The sequence below is a fragment of the Hemitrygon akajei genome, chromosome 8, assembly GCF_048418815.1.
Source record: "Hemitrygon akajei chromosome 8, sHemAka1.3, whole genome shotgun sequence".
Lineage (NCBI taxonomy): Eukaryota > Metazoa > Chordata > Chondrichthyes > Myliobatiformes > Dasyatidae > Hemitrygon > Hemitrygon akajei.
The window spans coordinates 111,722,687-111,743,078 of record NC_133131.1 but is presented as its reverse complement, the minus strand read 5'-3'; the positions used below and the strand labels follow the sequence as shown (position 1 = coordinate 111,743,078).

Genomic DNA, 20,392 nt, shown 5'->3' with positions numbered 1-20,392 from the left:
CAGCATTACATCCTTGCTTTTATATTCTAGCCCTCTCAAATTAATGCTAACATTGCATTTGCATTCCTTACCACTGACTCAAGCTGAAGTTAGCCGAGGACTCCCAAATCCCTTTCCATCTCTGGCTTTTGAATTTTCTCCCCATTTAGAAAACAGCCTACCAAAGTGCACAAACATGCACTTCCCTATACTACATTCCATCTGCCACTTCTTTGCCCATTCTTCCAATCTGTTTAAGGCCTTCTGCAGACTCCCTCCTCCTCAACACAACCAGCCTCTCTACCTATCTTTTTATCATCTGCAAACTTAACACAAAGCCATCAATCCCATCATCCAAGTACCAACCCAGCAAAACATCACTGGTCGCTGGCAGCCAACCAGAATAGGTCGCCTGATCTAGGTGACTTATCTACCTTCAGATCTTTCAGGTCCCCAAGCACCTTCTCCTTAGAGACAGCAACAACATTCACTTCTGCCCCCGACTCATGAATTTCTAGCGTACTGCAGTGTTCACTAGTGTTCTAGTGAACACTGAAGCAAAATATTTATTAAGTTTGGCTGAAATTTCTTTGTATCCCAATACTATCTCTCCAGTGTTATTTTCCAATGGTCCAGTATCCACTTTCACCTCTCTTTTACTCTTTATATATCTGAAATATCCTTTGGTATCCTCTTTGATATTATTACCTTCATATTTCATCATTTCTCTCATGAGACTTTTTTTTAGTTTCCTTCACTTGGCTTTAAAAGCTTCCCAATCTTCTAACTTCCCACAAATTTTTGTGGTATTATATGCACTCTCTTTTCCTCAACCTCCCTTTAGAATACTTCTTCATCTTTGGGATGTATCTATCTCGTGCCTTCCAAACTGCCCGAGAAAATCCAGGCCATTGCTGTTCTGCTATTATCCATGCTAGTGTCCCCTTTCAATCAACTTTGACCAGCTCCTCTCTCAATTCCCTTTACTCTACTGGAACACTGAAACATCTAACTGTATCTTCTACCTCTCAAATTGCAGAGTGAATTCTAGCATATTATGTTCATTGCCTCCTAAGGGTTCCTTTACTTTAAGCTCCCTAAACAAATCTGGTTCATTATACAGCACTCAATTCAAAACTGCCCTTCTCCTAGTGCACTCAACCGCAAGCTGTTCTTAAAAAGCCATCCTGCAGGTATTCTATAAATTCCCTCTCTTGGGATCCAGCACCAACCTGACTTTCCCAACCTACCTGTGTATTGAAATCCCCCTTGACTATTCTTACATTGCCCTTTTTACATACCTTTTCGATCTCCCATTGTAATTGGTATCCCACATCCTGGCTATTGATCGAAAGCCTAAATATAACCCCACATCAGGGTCCTTTTACCCAAGGAATTCCTTAAATCTAGACACAAAGATTCTACATTTTCCAATCCTATGTCATCTGTTTCTATGGATTTGATTTCATTTTTTACCAAAAGAGCCACCCCCTCTCCTCTGCCTACCTGCCTGTCCTTTTAATACAAAGGGTACCATTGGATGTTAAGCTCCCAACTATGATCCTTTTTCAGCCATGACTCAGTGATGCCAACTGCATCATCCCTGCCAACTTCTAACTATGTTACAAGATCATCCACATTATTCCATATTCTCCTGCATTAAAATATAACACCTTCAGTCACCCTATTCAATTTTGCACACATTACACTTCAATTCATCCCATTGACTGGAACTTTGCCCTATTATCTGCCTGTCTTTCCTCACAGACTTACTACATTATGTAGCGACTTATATACCTCAGCCCCATCACTCCAGTTCTCATCCCCCTGCCAAATTAGTTTAAACCCTCCCAACAGCTCTGGCAACTCTGTTATGGTACAACCCAACCAAGTTGTACAGGCTGCACTGTCGAAAGGTTCACTATCAAGAATGGGCAATTAATGCTGACCTTAACATCAGTAGATCATCACTAATAGAAAAACAATTAAGTACTTTGAGGGCATGTCGCTTGGCTAGTAATCCTACCATTTATTTAAAACTAGATACAGAGCAATCTCCATGCTACAGCACAGTTAAAAGAAATTTACCCCTATAAAATTCACAACTCACTACTAAATGATATGAGATACTGAATTTTAAAAATCACTTTCACGATCTTAAGGAGAGCCGAGTTATAACAGGTATGCAAAAATGTTTGAACAAGGAAATTTACTAAATGCTCAACTGGATTTTGTTACTGCAGAATATAGTGTTGCTGAGATACCCTGTAATCCTAACATGCAGCCATGAGTAAGGAACCTAAGAGATGACACATTTCGAATCTTCCTACAAAAACTCCCGGCATGTTTTCTCAGGAAAACAAAACAGTAGCATTAATTAGAGTGCTGTGTCCTACTTGGAGTATTGTGTTCAGTTCTGGTCACCTCACTACAGGAAGGATGTGGATACTACAGAGAAGAGATGTAAAAGGATGTTGCCTGGATTGGGGAGCATACCTTAAAAGAATAGGTTGAGTGAACTTGGCATTTTCTCCTTGGAGCAAAGGAGGATGAGAGGTGACTTGATAGAGGTGTATAAGATGATGAAAGCCATTGATTGCGTGGATAGCCAGAGGCTTTTTCCCAGGGTTGAAATGGCTAACACAGGGAGCATAGTTTTAAAGTGCTTGGAAGAAGGCACAAGGGGGATGTCAGAGGTTATCTTTTCACACAGAGAGTGGTGGGTGCGTGGAATGCACTACCAGGTGGTAGAGAAGGATACAATAGGGTCTTTTAAGAGACTCTTAGATAGGTACGTGAAAAATAGAAAAATAGAGGGCTATGCACTTGGGAAATTCTAGGCAGCTTCTAGAGTAGGTTACATGGTCGGCACAACATTGTGGGCCAAAGGCCTGTAATGTGCTGTAGATTTCTATCTTCAATGTTCTATGAGTGATGCATTATTATATTCAAATTATTGAATTTAGCCATGGCAGGACAATGCAAGTTGAAAACAAATGCAACATATGTAGCTGCATTGCAAAATGTCCAGTTACACATTTTGAATAGTAGTTAAAGGCAGAGAGCTGAGCAACAGTTACTATTTACAACCCACAGGATAACCATCAAGGCTGAAGCTCAGCATCAGATTTGTACCTTAAAAAGTTTGACATAATAAGATTTTTCTGAGCAAAAACAAGTCTCTATATTTTTGGTACAAATGACACAAAGTTGTTTTGTTAATAAACTGTACTGCCATACATTTTGGATTGATGGATGTTATTTTTATTATACTGTCAAAGCCATGAGAAAAACAGACTTTTCTTTAAATGAACAGAGTAACCCTACTTAAAGCTAAAAGCATTTTCTCAATGGTAAAGATTTTACTTCAGTAAACAAATGAAGCTGACAACATTTCACAGCGTTAATTCTTGTCTACCCTGGATTTTACTTCCATCTTCTCCTCCCATCCCAGTCACATACTGTTTACATTTCTATGGTGTTTAAAGGCTACAGCAGAATGGCAACAAAACCACAGGCAACCATTTGCCACGAGCATCCAAACATGGGTTCAAGGTGAAGACCTTTATCAAATGCCTACCTTTAGTATTCCAACACATCAAATGCAACAGGAAACTGGACTTTCAATTCCTCAGATTTCTGACTTCATTATTTCACCTGGTAAATTCAAAAGGCAATGAGGACAGATTTAAATTATTTGTCACTAACTTCACCAATATTAAAAATTGATAAGAAAAGTATACATTGGTTATTATTATAAACATGAGAAAGTCTGCAGATGCAAGAAATTTGCTGCCCTCACACACATCTCCATTTCCTTAACATCCATGCACACCTCATCTTCATGCCGCCTTAAGTGATAGAGTTCCTCGTCCTTACCTACCACCCCATGAGCCTCCGCTTCCAACACATCATTCTCCGCAATTTCCACCATCTTCAAAGGGATTCTACCACCAAACATTTGTTTACCTCCTCCCCACCCCTCCACTTACTACAGGGGTCCCTCCATCCAGGATTCCCTTGTCCATTCGTCCCTCCCCAACTTATTCCTGCAAGTGACCAAAGTGCACATTCACCTCCATTCAGTGCCCCAAAAGTCCTTCCAGGTTTGGCAATACCTCACCTCTGAATCTGCAAGGACATCTATTGTGTCTGGTGCTCCCAGTGCGGCCTCCTCTACATTGATAAGGCCCATCGAGAATTAGGGGACCGATTTGTTGAGCAGTTCTGCTCCATCCGCCAAAAGCAGAACTTCCGGAGGCCAAGCATTTTAATTCCAGTTCTCATTCTTGTTCCAACATATCGGTCCATGGCCTTCTGTTGGCCCAAGATGAGGCCACTATAAGAGTGGAAGAATGACACGTGATATTCCATCTGGGTAGCTTCCAACCTGATGGCATGCATATCAATTTTGTCTTCCGATATAAAAAAATTCCCTCCCCCTCCCCTCTTCTTCTATTTCCCACTCTGGCCTCTTATCTCTTCTCACCTGCCTATCACCTCTCCCTGGGTCCACATCTCTTTCCCTCTCTCCTATCAGATTCCCTCCCAACCAGCCCTTTATCTTTGCTACCCACCTGGCTTCACCTATCGCCTTCCAGTTATCTTCTTTCCCCTCCTCCCACCATTTTATTCTGGCATCTTCCCCCTTCCTTTCGCATCCTGAAGAATCGGACCAAAACATCAACTGTTCATTCACTTCCTTAGATGCTGTCTGACCTGAAGTGCTCCTCCATTTTGTGTGTTTGTGCATTGGTTATTATTATGCTAAGTTAAGGTTATCTAACTGACATTCCTCCAGATATTGGGCCATAAAAGATGGAACACCAACAAAAAGACCTTTAATAAAAATTAGATTCCTTCCTTCACTTGGCGGGTGTCACGAATAAACAGCAACTTTTTCTATATTTTCATAATGCAAAACAGCAATAACCAGAACAAACAGCATTCACACCCACAATATACAACAAAGCAAGCTGTGTCCAGGTATTTATAAATCAAATAGCGCCACAATAACCTGATATAGTAATTCAACTGTACTTACTTTCATAGGTAAGGGTAATCTCTGTGGCTGAAGCTAGGACATCCTATTTTAACAGCAGTTTTCCTTAATATCACTAATCCAAAGTATTTTTGCCACTTTGCATTACCAGAGCCATGTGAACTTTGAACTTCAACCGTGATCTGACTTCTATCATCAGGTCTGTTGGTATACATTAACCAAATGGCTGCACTGTTCAAACTCTCATTGCTGCAATCAGAGGTTTCCCATCTACTTCAAAAGGGCATCAATTATACTGGTGAGCTGCCTAAATGACTCATATCTACTGTGATAAAGTGCTTTGAGAGGTTGATCCTTGTTGGAATTAACTCCTGCCTGAGCAGGAGCCTGGAACTGCTGCAATCTGCTTACCTCTACAACTCTACATCACATGCAATCTTACTGGCTCTCCACTTGGCCTTGGATCACTCGAACAGCAGCAATATGTCAGTCTGCTGTTTGATTACAGCTGTGTTCAACACCATCCATTCAGTATTAATCAACAAGCCTCAGAACATATGTCCTTACATTCTTAAAATCTAGGTCTCTCTACCTCTCACTGCAACGAGATCCTTAACATCCACCTTGGGAGATCAGAGTTAGTATTGATGGGCAACACCTTTGTTGCTAATGGTCAACACAGGTGCACATCTAGAATGCGTGCTTAGCTGCTGCTCTACTCTCAAAACTTTTTGGCTAGGCACAGCCGAAACACCATCTATAAATTCACCGAAGGACAGACACTAGCCCTCATTGAGGTGTCTGCATGAACAGCTTCCTGTTGAGAGTCAAGACCTGAGGATCTATCTATGCTCAACATATTGACCCAATCACAAAGGCATGGCAGCAGCTCCACTCCATTAGGAGTTTGAGAAGATTTGCAATGTCACTGAAGTCTCTTGGAAATTTCTACAGAAATACATGGACAGCATTCTGACTGGTTGCATCACCAGTCCATGGAGACTCCAAAGCACAGGATCAAATGAGTATGCAGAGGATTGTAGACTCAGCCAGTTCCATCATGGGCACCATCGAGGGCACCTCCAAAAATGTAGTGACTCAAGGTGGCACCCATCATTAATGACCCCGCCATCCGGAGCATGCCCTCGTCTCATTATTACCATTAGTACAGGAGCCGGAAGATGCATATTCAGCATTTTAGGAGCAGCTTCTTCCCCTCGTCATCAGATTTCTAAATAGTTTATAAACCTGTGAACACCACCTCACTATTCCTCTTTTGCATTATTTATTTATTATTGTATATCACTGGATTTTTTTTATTTCTTTCACTGTACTTCTGCCACAAAACAACAAATGTCAGTGACAATAAACCCAATTCTTATATATTTTACAAACAAGAGAGAATCTGCGAATGTTGGAAATCCAAACACACACAAGATGCTGGAGGAACTCAGCAGGTCAGGCAGCATCTATGGAATCTCAAATGTTAACTTTAGCCAAGGGCAAAAAAACTTTGTGAAGCTCTCCATTTCAAGCAGAGGATTTACCAAATGAGACCAACTTTATTCCATAAATAAAGGTAAAGTACTTAATTGAACATTATCGAGCAGTGCTTATGAAGTATTTTGAAATATGTCATATTGGTGACCAGCCAGCAAAGAAGTGCGCTTAAGAAACAGGAAGATAAAACAGACGAGTAACACAGATACTCCAATGGTACATACTGCACATCATAAGCAGCACTTTACATCCCATGCTTCTGCCATGTTAAAATTTCCTTAAAATACAGCGAATTCCAGTTAATTGGGACACATTGGGACCAGTACATTTTGGCCCAATTAAACAGCCGTCCCGATTTCTAATTTCATGGAAATTGTTACAAACGTACAAAAAAGACAAACTACCATTTAACTGAGTAACAAATTGTGTATTTAAATGAAATACAGTACAAATTAGAACACTATCAATAATACTATAGAACTATAAAACATTAGTTCCTAATAGCTATAGATGGAGGAATTCATCCAGTGTACTGCAGCGTTGTGTTGATTAATTGTAAATAAAATCAGCACAGACACCTAGTGCAGATAATAGTCTGCTTTTATACAATGTTTTCAATTATTGTATCCTCCAAATCATCATTTTCATTGTAACATTCAAAATGATTGCAGTACCTTCAAATTCTTCATTGGTCCTAACTTGTGGAAGTGGTTACCGTAGATTCCGGACTACAGAGCGCACCTGATTAAAAGCCGCTGGCTCTAATTTTAGAAAGAAAATCAATTTTGTACTTGTACAGGCCGCACCGGATTTTCGGCCGCACCGGATTTTCGGCCGCAGGTGTCCCACGTTGTGATATGAGATATTTACACAGAAAGATATTACACGTGAGGATTTTTTAACTTTTAATTAAATCCATATGGTAACATAAACAAATACATATTGCAAATGCTTTTTTTCGAACCGTGCCTGTAACGCGGCTACTTTTAAATATACGTTGCGTATACTTTTTTACTGAACAACATTCCAATATCTCCTAACGACTGGTAAAAAATATATATACTGCAGCCTACCAGGAAAAGTTATTGATCGCCTTTAACTTAAAAGCAGCGTTTTCGCTCCGCCGCTCGCCCCCCGCCTTCCCGTTTATCGCAAACCGGCATTTTTCCCACAAGACGCGGCGAAACCGGGTGTGACGTCATAGCATCCCGGGATGTAGTACAGAAAACAAATATAGTTAAAACAGTTCTAACTTTAACTAACAAATGAATTACTAAGCGAAAATATTATAAACTAAATAACTGCCATAAAGGCAGCACAATGCTTTTCTTCGAGTGTTTTCCATGTTGATGAGGGGGAGTACAAATGACTGATTTACAATAATTTAATTGTGAAAGTGCGCTTGATTTATCGTACAATTTCATTGGACCTCTGTGAACTACTCATCAATTTTATTGGTCTACTGTTACGAGGCAAAATGTTTTTGGCGGCATGAAAAAAAACCATGCATTAGCCGCTCCGTATTAAAGGCCGCAGAGTTCAAAGCTGTTCAAGATGTGGGAAAAAAGTAGCGGCTTAAAATCCGGAATCTACGGTAAATTGTTTCTGGCTTCTCCAAGCCTGAATGCTTAAAACCACAGAGAGCACAACAATTCTGAATTGTCTTGCTGCTTATTTCTTGCCAACTATCAATGACAAAATCACTGCTTTTTGAACTCAAATGCACGTAACTGACAAAACTTGAAGAATGTTCGCTCTAAGCACAGTGTAATGTCAAACAGCCACACAAATTCACATGGCTGATGCTAGTTAGAAAGTGTTTGGCAATATTCTCCTGACCCAATTAAGTGGCATACAATCCTAAATAAATGAAGGGGAATCCTGGATATTTTCTCAGTTAGTTTTTGTTCTATAAGAGTTGTCAAATAAATGGGCACCCTGATTAACCTATGTCCCAATTAAACTGGGATCCTCTGAACTTCTGACTGAATGCAGAAAATCTTCACATCCAATATTCTCAGAACCATATACTTATTTATATATATATATATATATATATATATATATATATATATATATAAATTATGCATTGACCTACAGTTTAACATATCAATAAAGTCTTTGGTTCATCTATCCTCTCCAATTATAACCTGTAATTCAAAATTACCCCTTCAAGGGCTCTCAATATCAATGCTTCTCAACTCCACTCCTATTTTCTCATTTGAACTTCTCTTGTATCTTTAACCTACTCAAAGTGCAAGGCTGCCCAGGTTAGTTATGAGAGCATCTCAGAAATAGAAGCTAAAAAAGATCATGTCACCAACCACCCAATTAGAATCCCGTTTGATCTCTTATCTTACCACCACCCTCCTGCAGTAATTCCATACAACTCAATTCCCTTAACATCCAAAATGTATCGATGTATCATCAATCAATGTTATGATCTGATGCAAACAGTGAGGGAAGAAAAGGAGGAAACTGTCAGAAAAGAATTAATTGATGGCAAGAAGAAGAAATTTGGAGAAGAATATGATAGCAGTATTAAATAAATAGAATGAGGGGAACATATTGTGCTAATTAGTGGATTCATGAACAACGGAAGGCTCCCAGGGTGATTCCATCATGGCTGACTGGCAGTGGTCAATGAAAGGCAGCATTTCACAGCTGAAGAAAAGATTCACTCAGTCAGCCTGGAGCCAGTGAATTATGGAAATACTTGTCAATGAGGCAGACGCATGCATAGATTGATCAGAAAACTTCATTCCATTTTTTAATTTGTAAGCATCATTCCAAAATGGTGGCTGTATACATCACTGGCCGATACACAAGGCCTCATATTTATGATAATTGTCCACAAAGTTGGATGATTAATAATAATTGCTTCTTTCGCTTGTGCAGATACTGCTTCAGCAACAAGTCATCAAGTTCTGTATCAGTATCATCCCATCTGATTTGTTGGAGTTTGCCTCTTCCAATTTTCTCCTGTGCCCCAAGGAGGGAACTGTGTGTTCTCTGCAAAAAGAACCACAGCAATTTCAATGCTGACAAATCCCCGTCAGGCGAAGCTGCAAAAGCATTAACACGAAAAGCATGCTCCAAAACTTAGTGAAAAGAAATTCTATTTAAATGTAGTCAAATTACAAATACTAGCAAATAGGTTTATTAAAGATTTATGAGACATCAGTGGTCTCACCCTCTGTCTCAGGTTTGCTTGATGGTTATGGTGCCCCGAAGCCCCAGAACAATATATTAAAACATGCTACCTTATTCCTTACTAGTTCTGCTGGCTTAGAACACAGAACAGTACAGCACTGGAACAGGCTCTTCGGCCACAACCTTGTGCCGAACCAATTAAATAAGAAATCAAATAGCCCAGCTAAACTAATCTCTACACAATGTCCATGCTCTTCCATTTTCCTCATATTCATGTGCCTATTCTAAATGTCTCTTAAAAGTCCATAATGTATCTGCCTCTAGCCCCATCCCAAGCAATGTACTCGAGCCACCCATCACTCTCCACATAAGGAAACTTACCCCTCACATCTCCTCTGAAATTACCCATCACCTTAAATGCATACTCTCTGGTACTAGACCCTGGAAAAAAGATAATGTCACCTGTGTCTATGCAGCTCATAATCTTATTAATCTCCATCAGATCTCCCCTCACCCTCTGTCACTCCAAGGAAAACCTCGTTATTGCAGATGCCTCTAATTGAGGCAGCATGCTGATAAACCTCTTCAACACCCTCTCCAAAGCCTTGAGATCCTTCCTATAATGGGGTGACCAGAACTGTATGCAACAGTCCAGATGCGGCCTAATCCGTTGTATAAAGCTGCAACAAAACTTCCTGACTTTTGAACTCAACGCCTTGACTAACAAATGCAGGCTTGCCATATGCCTTCTGAACCACCTGATCAACTTACGTAGTCACTTTCAAGGAGCTATGGATTTGGACCCCAATATCTCTCTGCTCAACACTGTTAACGGTCTTTCGCTTTACATTTAACTGACCAAAGTGCGACACTTCACATTTGGCCGAGTAAAACTCCATCTGCTATTTCTCCACCGATCTATAGCGTGCTGTATTCTTTGCCAGTCCTCTAGGTCATTCACAACACCCTCAATCTTTGCATCACCTGAAAACTTGCTCACCAACCCATCTACTTTTTCATCCAGGTCATTTATATTCATCACAAACAGCAGAGGTCTCAGTACAGATCCCCGCAGAACACCACGAATCACAGGCCTCCAGCTTCAATTGCTACCCTGTGTCTTCCATGGGCAAGCCAGTTTTGAACCCACATGGCCAATTCATCATAGATCCCATCATCTTAATCTTCTGGATGAGCATCTCATGACTAAAATCAATGTACACAACAGCTACATTTTTACCTTCATCAATCACCCCTGTCAAAAAATTTAATCAAGTTAGTAGGACATGACTGGCCCCACACCAAGCTATGCTGGCTCTCCCTAATTAAGCCATACTTTTTCAAAAGTTCATCTTATTTATTCTATTTAGCGATACAACATGGAGTAGGCCATTCTATCTAGCAATACAACACTGAGTAGACCCTTCCAGCCCTTTGACCACACCACTCCAGCAACCCCCGACAACCCAATTAACCCTAACCTAATCATAGGACAACTTACAACCACCAATTCATCTACCCAATATGTCTTTGGACTGTGGGTGGAAACCAGAGGACCCAGAGAAAACCCACGCATTCCATGGAACGGCGGAAGGCTTAATATCCTGACTGTAAGTATGCAGTTATTGTTTAACAGGATGTTAAAATAATCTGGATTAAAAACTATATTACTTAAACCTAATTTTAATCATATAGTTATTAGATTTAACTATGCTGAAGCATTCTGAGATTCCAAATTTCTTTCACGATCTTAGTAGCAAGAGAACAGTTAAATGAAATGGTTCATTTTACTGTAATGGAAAAAACACATGTTGGATCTGTCAGAGGCATGATGAATTGTGATTTACCGCTACTTCATGGTTGGACTGAATGGCTCAATGGGTACTTATTAGAAATCAAACATCATGTTAGAATCCTGAACAGAATCAGCATACTTACAGTCAGAAGTCATAAGCAACACAACTACCATTTCCCCCACTTTCACATCAACGATTGAGGACAAAAGAAAATCAACGGCATGGCTTCCAAATGCTACCATCTCCAAAGGAGATACGTTATCGGTGAATTAATATTCAAAACGAATGTATTTTGAATAGCAGTATGATAGCTCATTCTTAAAACAGCACATTAAAGCTTTTAAATTTACATTCAAAGCTTTAACATTTTAAATAATGTTTTATGCTACTACACAAATTGTAAGTTTGTCAAAATAAAATTAAGACAAACAATAAACACGAGAGATTCTGCAGATGCTGGAAATCCAGAATAACACATATAAAATGCTGAATGAACTCAGCAGGTCAGGCAGCACCAATGGAAAGGAATCAACAATTGGCATTTCAGGCCAAGACCCATCATCAGCTCTAGAAAGGAAGGGGCAAGAAGCCAGAACAAGAGGCGAGGGGAGGGGGGAAATGAAGTGAGAAGTTGGGAGATAAATAGTAAAGGGCAAAAATGAAGTATTCCTCCTCTAACCTGTGTTATGCCCGCAGCGCCCTCCTTTGTGAGAATCGCAAGAGTACTAAGGGGGGGGGTGGGTCAGTGGACCCAGGAAATGGGAGAGAGACGTGCCGGATGCCTCGTTCCCCGGCGATGCACAATAACACGACATTGGCCATTGTCTCTTGGAGACACATTTGTGGATTGGGGACTAGACTACGTGCAAGCCCTCGGGCAAAGTGGGCTGGTTGAGACAGAGATTGCATCACCCCCAACCCGATTGACATCTACTACCCTGCGAGTCAAGATAAAAGAGGGGCTGTAGAGACGGCCCCTCAGACGCACCAGAAGACACGCTAGCGATCCCGTAATAGCGGGCAGCCATTTGAAGGAAGCCACGTGCGTTCGATTCCCTTGCCTGGGAGCCGGTGGCGGGTACCACAGAAACGATTTTCTTGAACTAACAACGGGGAACCAACTCCCCCGACTCAACGGTTTGGCCTCATCAAAAGACCCGGGCAAGTTTCTTTTCTCACAAATCTCTCTCTCTCCAACAAGTGAAAACCCAGTGGTCCCCAAAGGCTGAAGCCTGCAGGAACTGAGTGACTTTTATATTTCCATCGGACAATATATTATCCCCTAGACAAACGATAGAGCTATTTCTTATTGATGATTATTACTATACCCGCGCTTTTAGATTGAGTATTGACGACGTATATTATCTGAATGTTTGTATTAACCTTATTTTTGTGCCCCTTTATAAATAAAGACTTTTAAAAATAGTACCATCAGACTTCAGACCTCTCTATCTTTGCTGGTAAGTGACCCAGTTACGGGGTACGTAACACCTGAGAGTGGCCTCACCAAGGCAGTAGAGGATACCATGGACCAACATGTCAGAAAGGGAATGGGTATTGAAATTAAAATGGTTGGCTACCAGGAAATCTTGCTTTTTGCAAATAGAGTGTTACTCGACAAAGCTGTCCTTCAATCCACATTGGTTTTCATCATGTATAGTAGATGACCCCAACAGATTCACAGGTGAAGTATTGCCTCACCTGGAAGAACAGTTTGGGGCCCTGAATGGAGGTGAGGGAGAAGCTGAATGGACAAGTGTGTCACTTCATACACTTGCAGCACTGAGGAACGAGACTGGCATTTTTAAAGGTGACAGGGTGGTAGGAAGTATAATCATAAAAGCTCTGAGATTGAGTAGGTTTATACAAAATATCAGTGGATAGTTTATCTCTAGAGATGGAGAAAGACAGATTGGGAAATGGACCAAGTGAATTTAAGGGCAGGAGGGAAATTGGAGGCAAAGTTGATGAAAGTGACAAGCTCAACATGGGTGCATGAAGCAGTCGTCAATTGAGCACAGAAAGAGCAGAGAAGCATTACTAGTGAAGGCTTGGAACATGGACCATTCCACACAGCCAGTGAAAAGACAGGCATAGCTGTGGCCCATGCAGATGTCAACAACAACACCTTGGAACAAAGAAATCACTTCCCTCTTGTTTGTGAACACACTAATTTAAATCCAAAGACTAGTGACTTACAAAACAGCAAATATTCAGCACTGGTAATTTATATGCCTAACCTACATAACTAGAAAAAATATAAAGGCTACATGCAGTTGCAAACTGTTCACTTCTGAAAGGAGAAGTTGAGAGGCCACATGCTAGTTCTCATCGGTAGATCAGAGTTGGAGGGAATAAGCAGCTCCAAGTTTGTGGATGTTAACATGTCAGATGATCTGTGTTGGGCCAAGCACACAGAAGCAACCACAAAGCAAGAAATTTCCCCCCTCCCCCACCGATCTCACCTTCACCTGGCTTCAGCTATCACCTACTTTCTTGGAAGTTCGCACAGATTTTGTATGTCGTCTAAAACTTCGACAAACTTCTATAAATGCACGTCGGAGACTATTCTGACTGGTTGCATTCAAGACCTGGTATGGAAACAGCAATGCCCAGGAATGGAAAGGTGTATAGGAAGTAGTGGATACAGCTCAGGATATCACAGGTAAAGCCCTCCCCACTATTGAGCATGTTTATAAAGAGCACTGCCACAAGAAAGCAATATCCATTATCAAGGACTCTCACGTTCCAGGCCACACTCTCTTCTCGTTTCTACCATCAAGCAGGAGGTACAGGTGCCTTAGGTCCCACACCACCAAGTTCAAGAACAGTTATTAGCTTTCAACTATTCAGCTCCTGAACCAGCGTGGATAACTTTACTCAGCTCAACTCTGACTCTGCAACCTACAGAATCACTTTCAAGGACTCTACAACCCATGTCTCAGTCTCATTCATTTATTTTAATTTGCACAATTTGACTTATTTTGAACATTGGTTATTTGTCAGTCTTTGTTTATACATAGTTTTTCATGAGTTCTATTGTATTTCTTCATTTTCCTGTAAACAGCTGCAAAAAATGAATGTCTTATGGTGACATATACATTCAATAAGAAATTTACTTTGAACTTTGAGGATTTCGTTTATCACCAAATATTCTAACAAATATCTACTGTTGAAGGCTTTCTGACTGTTTGTATCACAGTTTGGTAAGGCAATTCCAACACACAGCAACAAAGGAGGCTACCAAGAGTCGGGGGCATCATGACAAGGCCCTCCCCACCACTGACAGAATCTATGAGATGTGCTGCCCGAGGAAGGTGGCAGCAATCATCAAGGACCTCCATCCATCACCCAGATCTCACCACAAGCAGGAGACTTGTCCCACATCACCACTTTCCTACAGCTATATGAGACTTGGATCAACCTCTCCAATCTTAATCCCACTTGTGCAACACTACCTCTTCAAATACTATGGACTTGTCTTTATTTTTATAATACTATGGACTTGTCTTTATTCACTGTCCTGAGTAATTTATTTGGTGATGCCTGAACCCACGTGCCTTGATATGGTTGAAAGTAATTTTTTGATTGTATCAATACCTTACCATATTCAAGGACATGGCAATAAACTCACTTAACTTTAAAGTTAAAAGTTTTATTAAAGTTTTGTTGACTTCTGTCAATAAATCTCAAATCTAAATCTTGACATTAAAACCTTGTCAGAAAACAATTTCACCATGTACTTAAACAATTAAGTTATGAGAATAAGCAGACCTGAAGCAAGAAGGAGAGAGTTCTGGAGTTGAGCTGAGCCAGGGAATGAAGTGACAAGTTGATTCTTCGAAGTCAGGCAGAACTAAGGGAACAGAAAGTGAAATCTGTGTTATAAGTAAATTTCTATTGTCCCTCAATAATGTGATTAAGGAATTCATATAAAATATTGTGCTCATTACAAACACACTAAGTTCATTCTAAACACATTACGTTAGATAATGCTTCACACATGCAAAAAACACTAACATGTTAGTTTAATAAAAGGCGACAAACACATCGGCCATCGGCTATAACTGGAATATTTTGCTTTTGCCAGTTTTATAAAAGCAGAAATTTAACGTGTCATGAATTAATGCAACGTTCAGCAAGTTAAGGGAAGGTCTAAAAACGGTACCAACTGTGTAAATTCCTTATCGGGAGACCAAAACTAAGGGACAACAGCAGGCACATTGCAGGGAATGCCAGCAGTGCACTTTCACCAGTAACTTATCAGGAAATGCACACTCCGAGATGCACCTGAGGGTCACAGATCACGAACAAGCTATAATTTCCAGAGCAGGACTGTCAGTGCAAAGTGTACATAAAGAATCAACGCTAGGACTCATTCGCCAGCATATATTTTTCATTTTTATTGCTATTGCAGGTGTGGGGGGGGGGGGTGGTCCCCGACACTCCAGATCCTACACTCGACTCAAAAGAGATCCCAAAACATTCTGTCTCCCTGTTTCACTTGCATTGCTACGCGCGGCTCCAGCAGCCCCCTCCAGTAGCACCGCGCCGCTCCAGCAGCCCCCTCCGGTAGCACCCCGCTCCAGCAGCCCCCTCCACTTACAATCCGCACGCCACGCCACGCCACGCCGCGCCACGCCGCACCACTTCCCGTCGCCGGTTGGTTAGTGTAAACGCCCGTCAAAGAATGTGCCGCACATGCAAGAGGCGCCTTCAGCCTATCGAATCTCGACAGCGCCGTCCACCGGCATTTTGCGCACATCAAACCCAACCTCTTGACTTCGGTCCAAACTGGCTCGTGAATTGGGCAGTTCCGAGCACTTTCAAAATAACGTTCGTGGCGACACCGGAGACAGTGGATTCCTGATGCAGGCTTTCAGTCCGAAATGTCAACGCCCCTTTTGCCCCACGGACTTTGCTCCCCACCCCCCCCCCCCCGATTTCCTCCAGCTTTAGCAGTTTGTTTCTTTTGCAATAAATGTTTGATTTGTGTTACTTTTCTCTGCATTCACCTGTTTCTGTGAACACAAATTCAGTACATCCGACACTCCAAGCCAGACGAGTTAAACTGGGATAAAATCCCCAGCACATTATTTGGTTCCTGTTAGAATGTATCATGGCTCCAAGCAACCAAGAGTAATACCTGACTTCTGGTGCTGTTTGTGTAGAGTCTACTTGTTCTCTCTGTGATTCTGTGTGGTTCTCTGGTTGCTTCCAACATTCCATAGACATTCAGATTGTTAGGTTAATTAGCCACAGCAAATTGTCCCCAGCCTGTAGTAGAATATGAGGTGAACAGATGGGTTAAGTTAATGGAAACATAGGGAAAATAAAAAAATGAACTGTTCTGAATAGGTGTTGATGGTGTGGGCTCAGTGGATTTGATGCACCATCAATAACTCACTCTGAGACGTAAGAAGCGAGATATCGGCTTTTATTGACTGGAAGAATGAACAACACTACATCCTGGAGAATGAGGCCGGGCGCAGGCCTCAATCGCCTTTATACAGGGGTCTGTGGGAGGAGCCACGGGAGCAGTCCAGACAGGTATATGTAGTTCACCACAGGATTGAAGGGCCTATTGTATGACCATGAAGTGGTGGTCTGTAGTACATCTTGTCAAGGTGAAGTGGAGAGAGCAAGGTGACCCAAATCCCCTTACCACCTTGTTTGGTATTATTGCAAATGAAGACATAGCTTTAAATACTCCTAACCTACAGGCTTTAGTTTTTACCTCTCTTTTAGCAAGGAAAGCAATCTTGCTTAAATGGAAGGAGTCTACCCCTCCTACACATCTTCAATGGCACGTGATATTATGTCTTATCTAAATTTAGAGAAGATCCGACGCTCAGTCTTAAATTCGAAACAATCTTTTAATGATATCTGGGGACCTTTCCTAAATTACTTTTCCAATTTATAAAGCTTAACAGTGCAGACCTTTATGCACAAACGTTGTATATTTCTATCTTCTCTTAAGCGAATATGTGTTTTTTCTAATTATCCATTATCATCCATTAGCTTTTTTCTTTGGTAGTTGGTAGGGGGTTGACATTTTTTTTAATATAAAAAATTTCTTTTATGATGTATGATCTATCTTCAAATTTTTGATTACGGAGTGGTATACCTTTATGTGATGTGCTATAATATTTTGATTAATTTTATTATAATATATGAATGTAAACACTTTATGTTGAGATGTATCTATGTGTTGCACTCTGTAAATCTTGTTTTTTCTTCTGAATAAAAATACTGTGAAAGAGAGAGCGAGGAGAAGCTGTCAGCAAAGGCTTATTGGTGTGTATGTGTGTGAGAAAGAGAGAAGGCAAGAGTGTACATGTCTAGTGCCCAAACATTGAATGCCACCAGTGCCCATACATGTACCATCAATAGAAAAGCATTGATGTCTCCTATGGTATATGTAAGCAACTTCTACTCTTCAATTGAAGTCCAGCATGTAGAACATAAAGATCTTCATGAACAATTCCAGTAATAACAGATTTGATTATTGCTCTTCTGTCATTGCTGGTATGTTCAGATGCTTTGACATTGACATAATCATTACTGCCCTTTAAGAGTCTGGGATTTGTGCATTGTCCAAATCAGTCACCCCAGTTGTCACAGAAATAGAGTAGAAGCAATTATCCTCAAACCCGAAAGACGGTTTAATGAGAAGACTATTTTATTTCATTGTGGGAAAATACAAAACTACAAGCTGTCATTGTTGGCCCATGCACAGGTCTGTGTCCAGTCCAATGATGTGAAGAGGCTATTGTAGCAGATTGAAAAATGTACCAGCTTATGATTCCATTTTCCGAGTGACTGGGTCTGTTTTCTTTTTCTTTTCCTTTTTGATGTCCGATATAACTAAATAATAACCTCCAACTTATTATTTTGTAACCCTCTCTCCCCTGCTCCTCTCCTCCCATATGCTCATGTGCCCATCACCTCCTCCCTCTGGTTTCTCACCAACTTCCCTTTATTTCATGGTCCGCTATCCTCTCCTACTATACTCCTTCTTCTTTAGCCCTTTACCTCTCCCACCTATCACCTCCCAGCTTCTTACATCATTCTCCTCATGTGGCTTCATCTATCACCTGCCAGCTAGTACCCTGCCTTCTTATTGTGACATATGCCTCCTTCCTTCCCAGTCCTGATGAAGGATCCAGGCCAGAAATATCAACCGATAATTTCCCTCCATAGATGTTGTCTGACTTGCTGAGTTCCACAGTATTTTGGATGGATTGCTCAAAGTTTTGAGCATCTGGAGAATCTCTTTTGGCAATAACTTCCAACTTCCATTAAGTCATTAGTGAAAGATATTATGTGAAAAGTTATGATAGTAAATTACATATATAGAAAGCAAACTCGTGATGACAGTGCACCATGATCTGCTCACTATTATTGATTCCACTGATATCTTTGAATGGTTAATGGATCTTCTAATACTTTTGATGCTCTTAATAGCTTTCAGTATTTAGTTCACAGCATCACAGTGCATAAATCTAATTGTGATCCTGATTGGATCAAGTTCAGTTTAGTATTTGAATGGGATAGACACAAAATAGTCACTGAGCAAAGTAAGGCAGAGTTAGACACTGTCCATGTTAAACTGGACAAATTCTGAGCCGGAAGCAAAGAGTTCAGGCAGAACTTATTGAAATATCTGTCAAGATAATAGAGCAACACCTCAACGATTTTGAGAGAAATGTAGAAAATATGAGAGATAAAACAGAAAGACAAACACAGCAAATGTTGGAGCTCTAACATTTGAACATGAAGCAGGTCAGCCAGTATCACAGAAAAGAGAAAGTTTGGATCAAGGTTTCAGTTAATGATGTTATGTCACAGAAACAACAGAGCTTAAGGATCTGAGTAGGATGTTTGGTGACACAAATTCTTAAAGATCTTACCTCTTTGAAAATGGCAAATGAGAGAACAGTTGTCCAGCAGTTGGTGCTAGCTCCCAATGACAGGGACTCAGATTCAGTCCTGATCAGATGCTGGCTGGTGGAGTTGTTGGTGACTGTTCAGGTTGTGTCAGCAAATATAGACGAGACTTGATCCAAAAGCAGAGCAGTGAAGACAATCCAGCAATGAGCCTTAACTTAAATAATAGACTGCAGAAGTAACAAGCCACAAGGGGCCACAAAATAAGTGAGAACAGATACTAAACACCACGGGTAACAAGGTAACTGAAGGCTAGGAGCAACTGGCTGAGGCTGACTGATTCAATGGGTGAGCAAGGACTGTGGATGAGAGATGGGTTTAAACACGCTGCAGATGGTGAGTTGGAAAAAAGTGGCTGGTGATTCCTGTCAGCTGGGTGGAGACTGGGAGATGCCTGCTTGACAGAACCCCCACTCCTACGGCCGGCACCCGATGGCCCAGGGTGATCTGGATGGGCCGCGTAGAACTCCTCAATGAGCAGTCGATGCAGGATTAAGCAGTACAGCACCCAAGACCTCTCTGCCGATCCAAACCCTTCCCAGTCGACCAGATACTACACACCCTGCCCACGATGATGTGAATCCATCAACTGGTGAATCATATGCACTGGACCACCTTCCACCATCTTTGGTTCTGGAGGTGCAGGCTCAGGTGGGTAGCGTGGACAATGGGATTGAGGGAGAGCACGTGGAAAGTAGGTGTGATCCCGAGGGACAGCAGCAGCTGGAGTAACTGAGTGATTGTATTGACAGACAGACAGACATACTTTATTGATCCTGAGGGAAATTGGGTTTTGTTACAGCCGCACCAACCAAGAATAGTGAAGAAATATAGCAATATAAAACCATAAATAATTAACTAATAATAAGTTAATCATGCCAAGTGGAAATAAGTCTAGGACCAGCCTATTGACTCAGGGTGTCTGACACTCCGAGGGAGGAGTTGTAAAGTTTGATGGAATGACAGGTAGGAATGACTTCCTATGACGCTAAATGTTACATCTCGGTGGAAT

General features: G+C 41.1%; 1 protein-coding gene across 11 annotated transcripts in view; it reads right to left on the bottom strand.

Annotated features, from left to right (window-relative positions):
• The window catches only part of tpk1 (thiamin pyrophosphokinase 1), a 380,881-nt gene extending 364,644 nt beyond the window's left edge, over positions 1 to 16,237 (bottom strand). For 2 of the 11 annotated variants that reach the window (XM_073054377.1, XM_073054375.1), the window contains exons 1-3: positions 15,939 to 16,030; positions 15,205 to 15,286; positions 3,560 to 3,636 (exon numbers count right to left, since the gene is read on the bottom strand). The gene's annotated coding sequence lies outside the window, so the exon portion shown is untranslated. The other 9 variants (XM_073054376.1, XM_073054378.1, XM_073054380.1 and 6 more) reach the window with 9 other exon arrangements.
• Between the last annotated feature and the right edge of the window lie 4,155 nt (positions 16,238 to 20,392).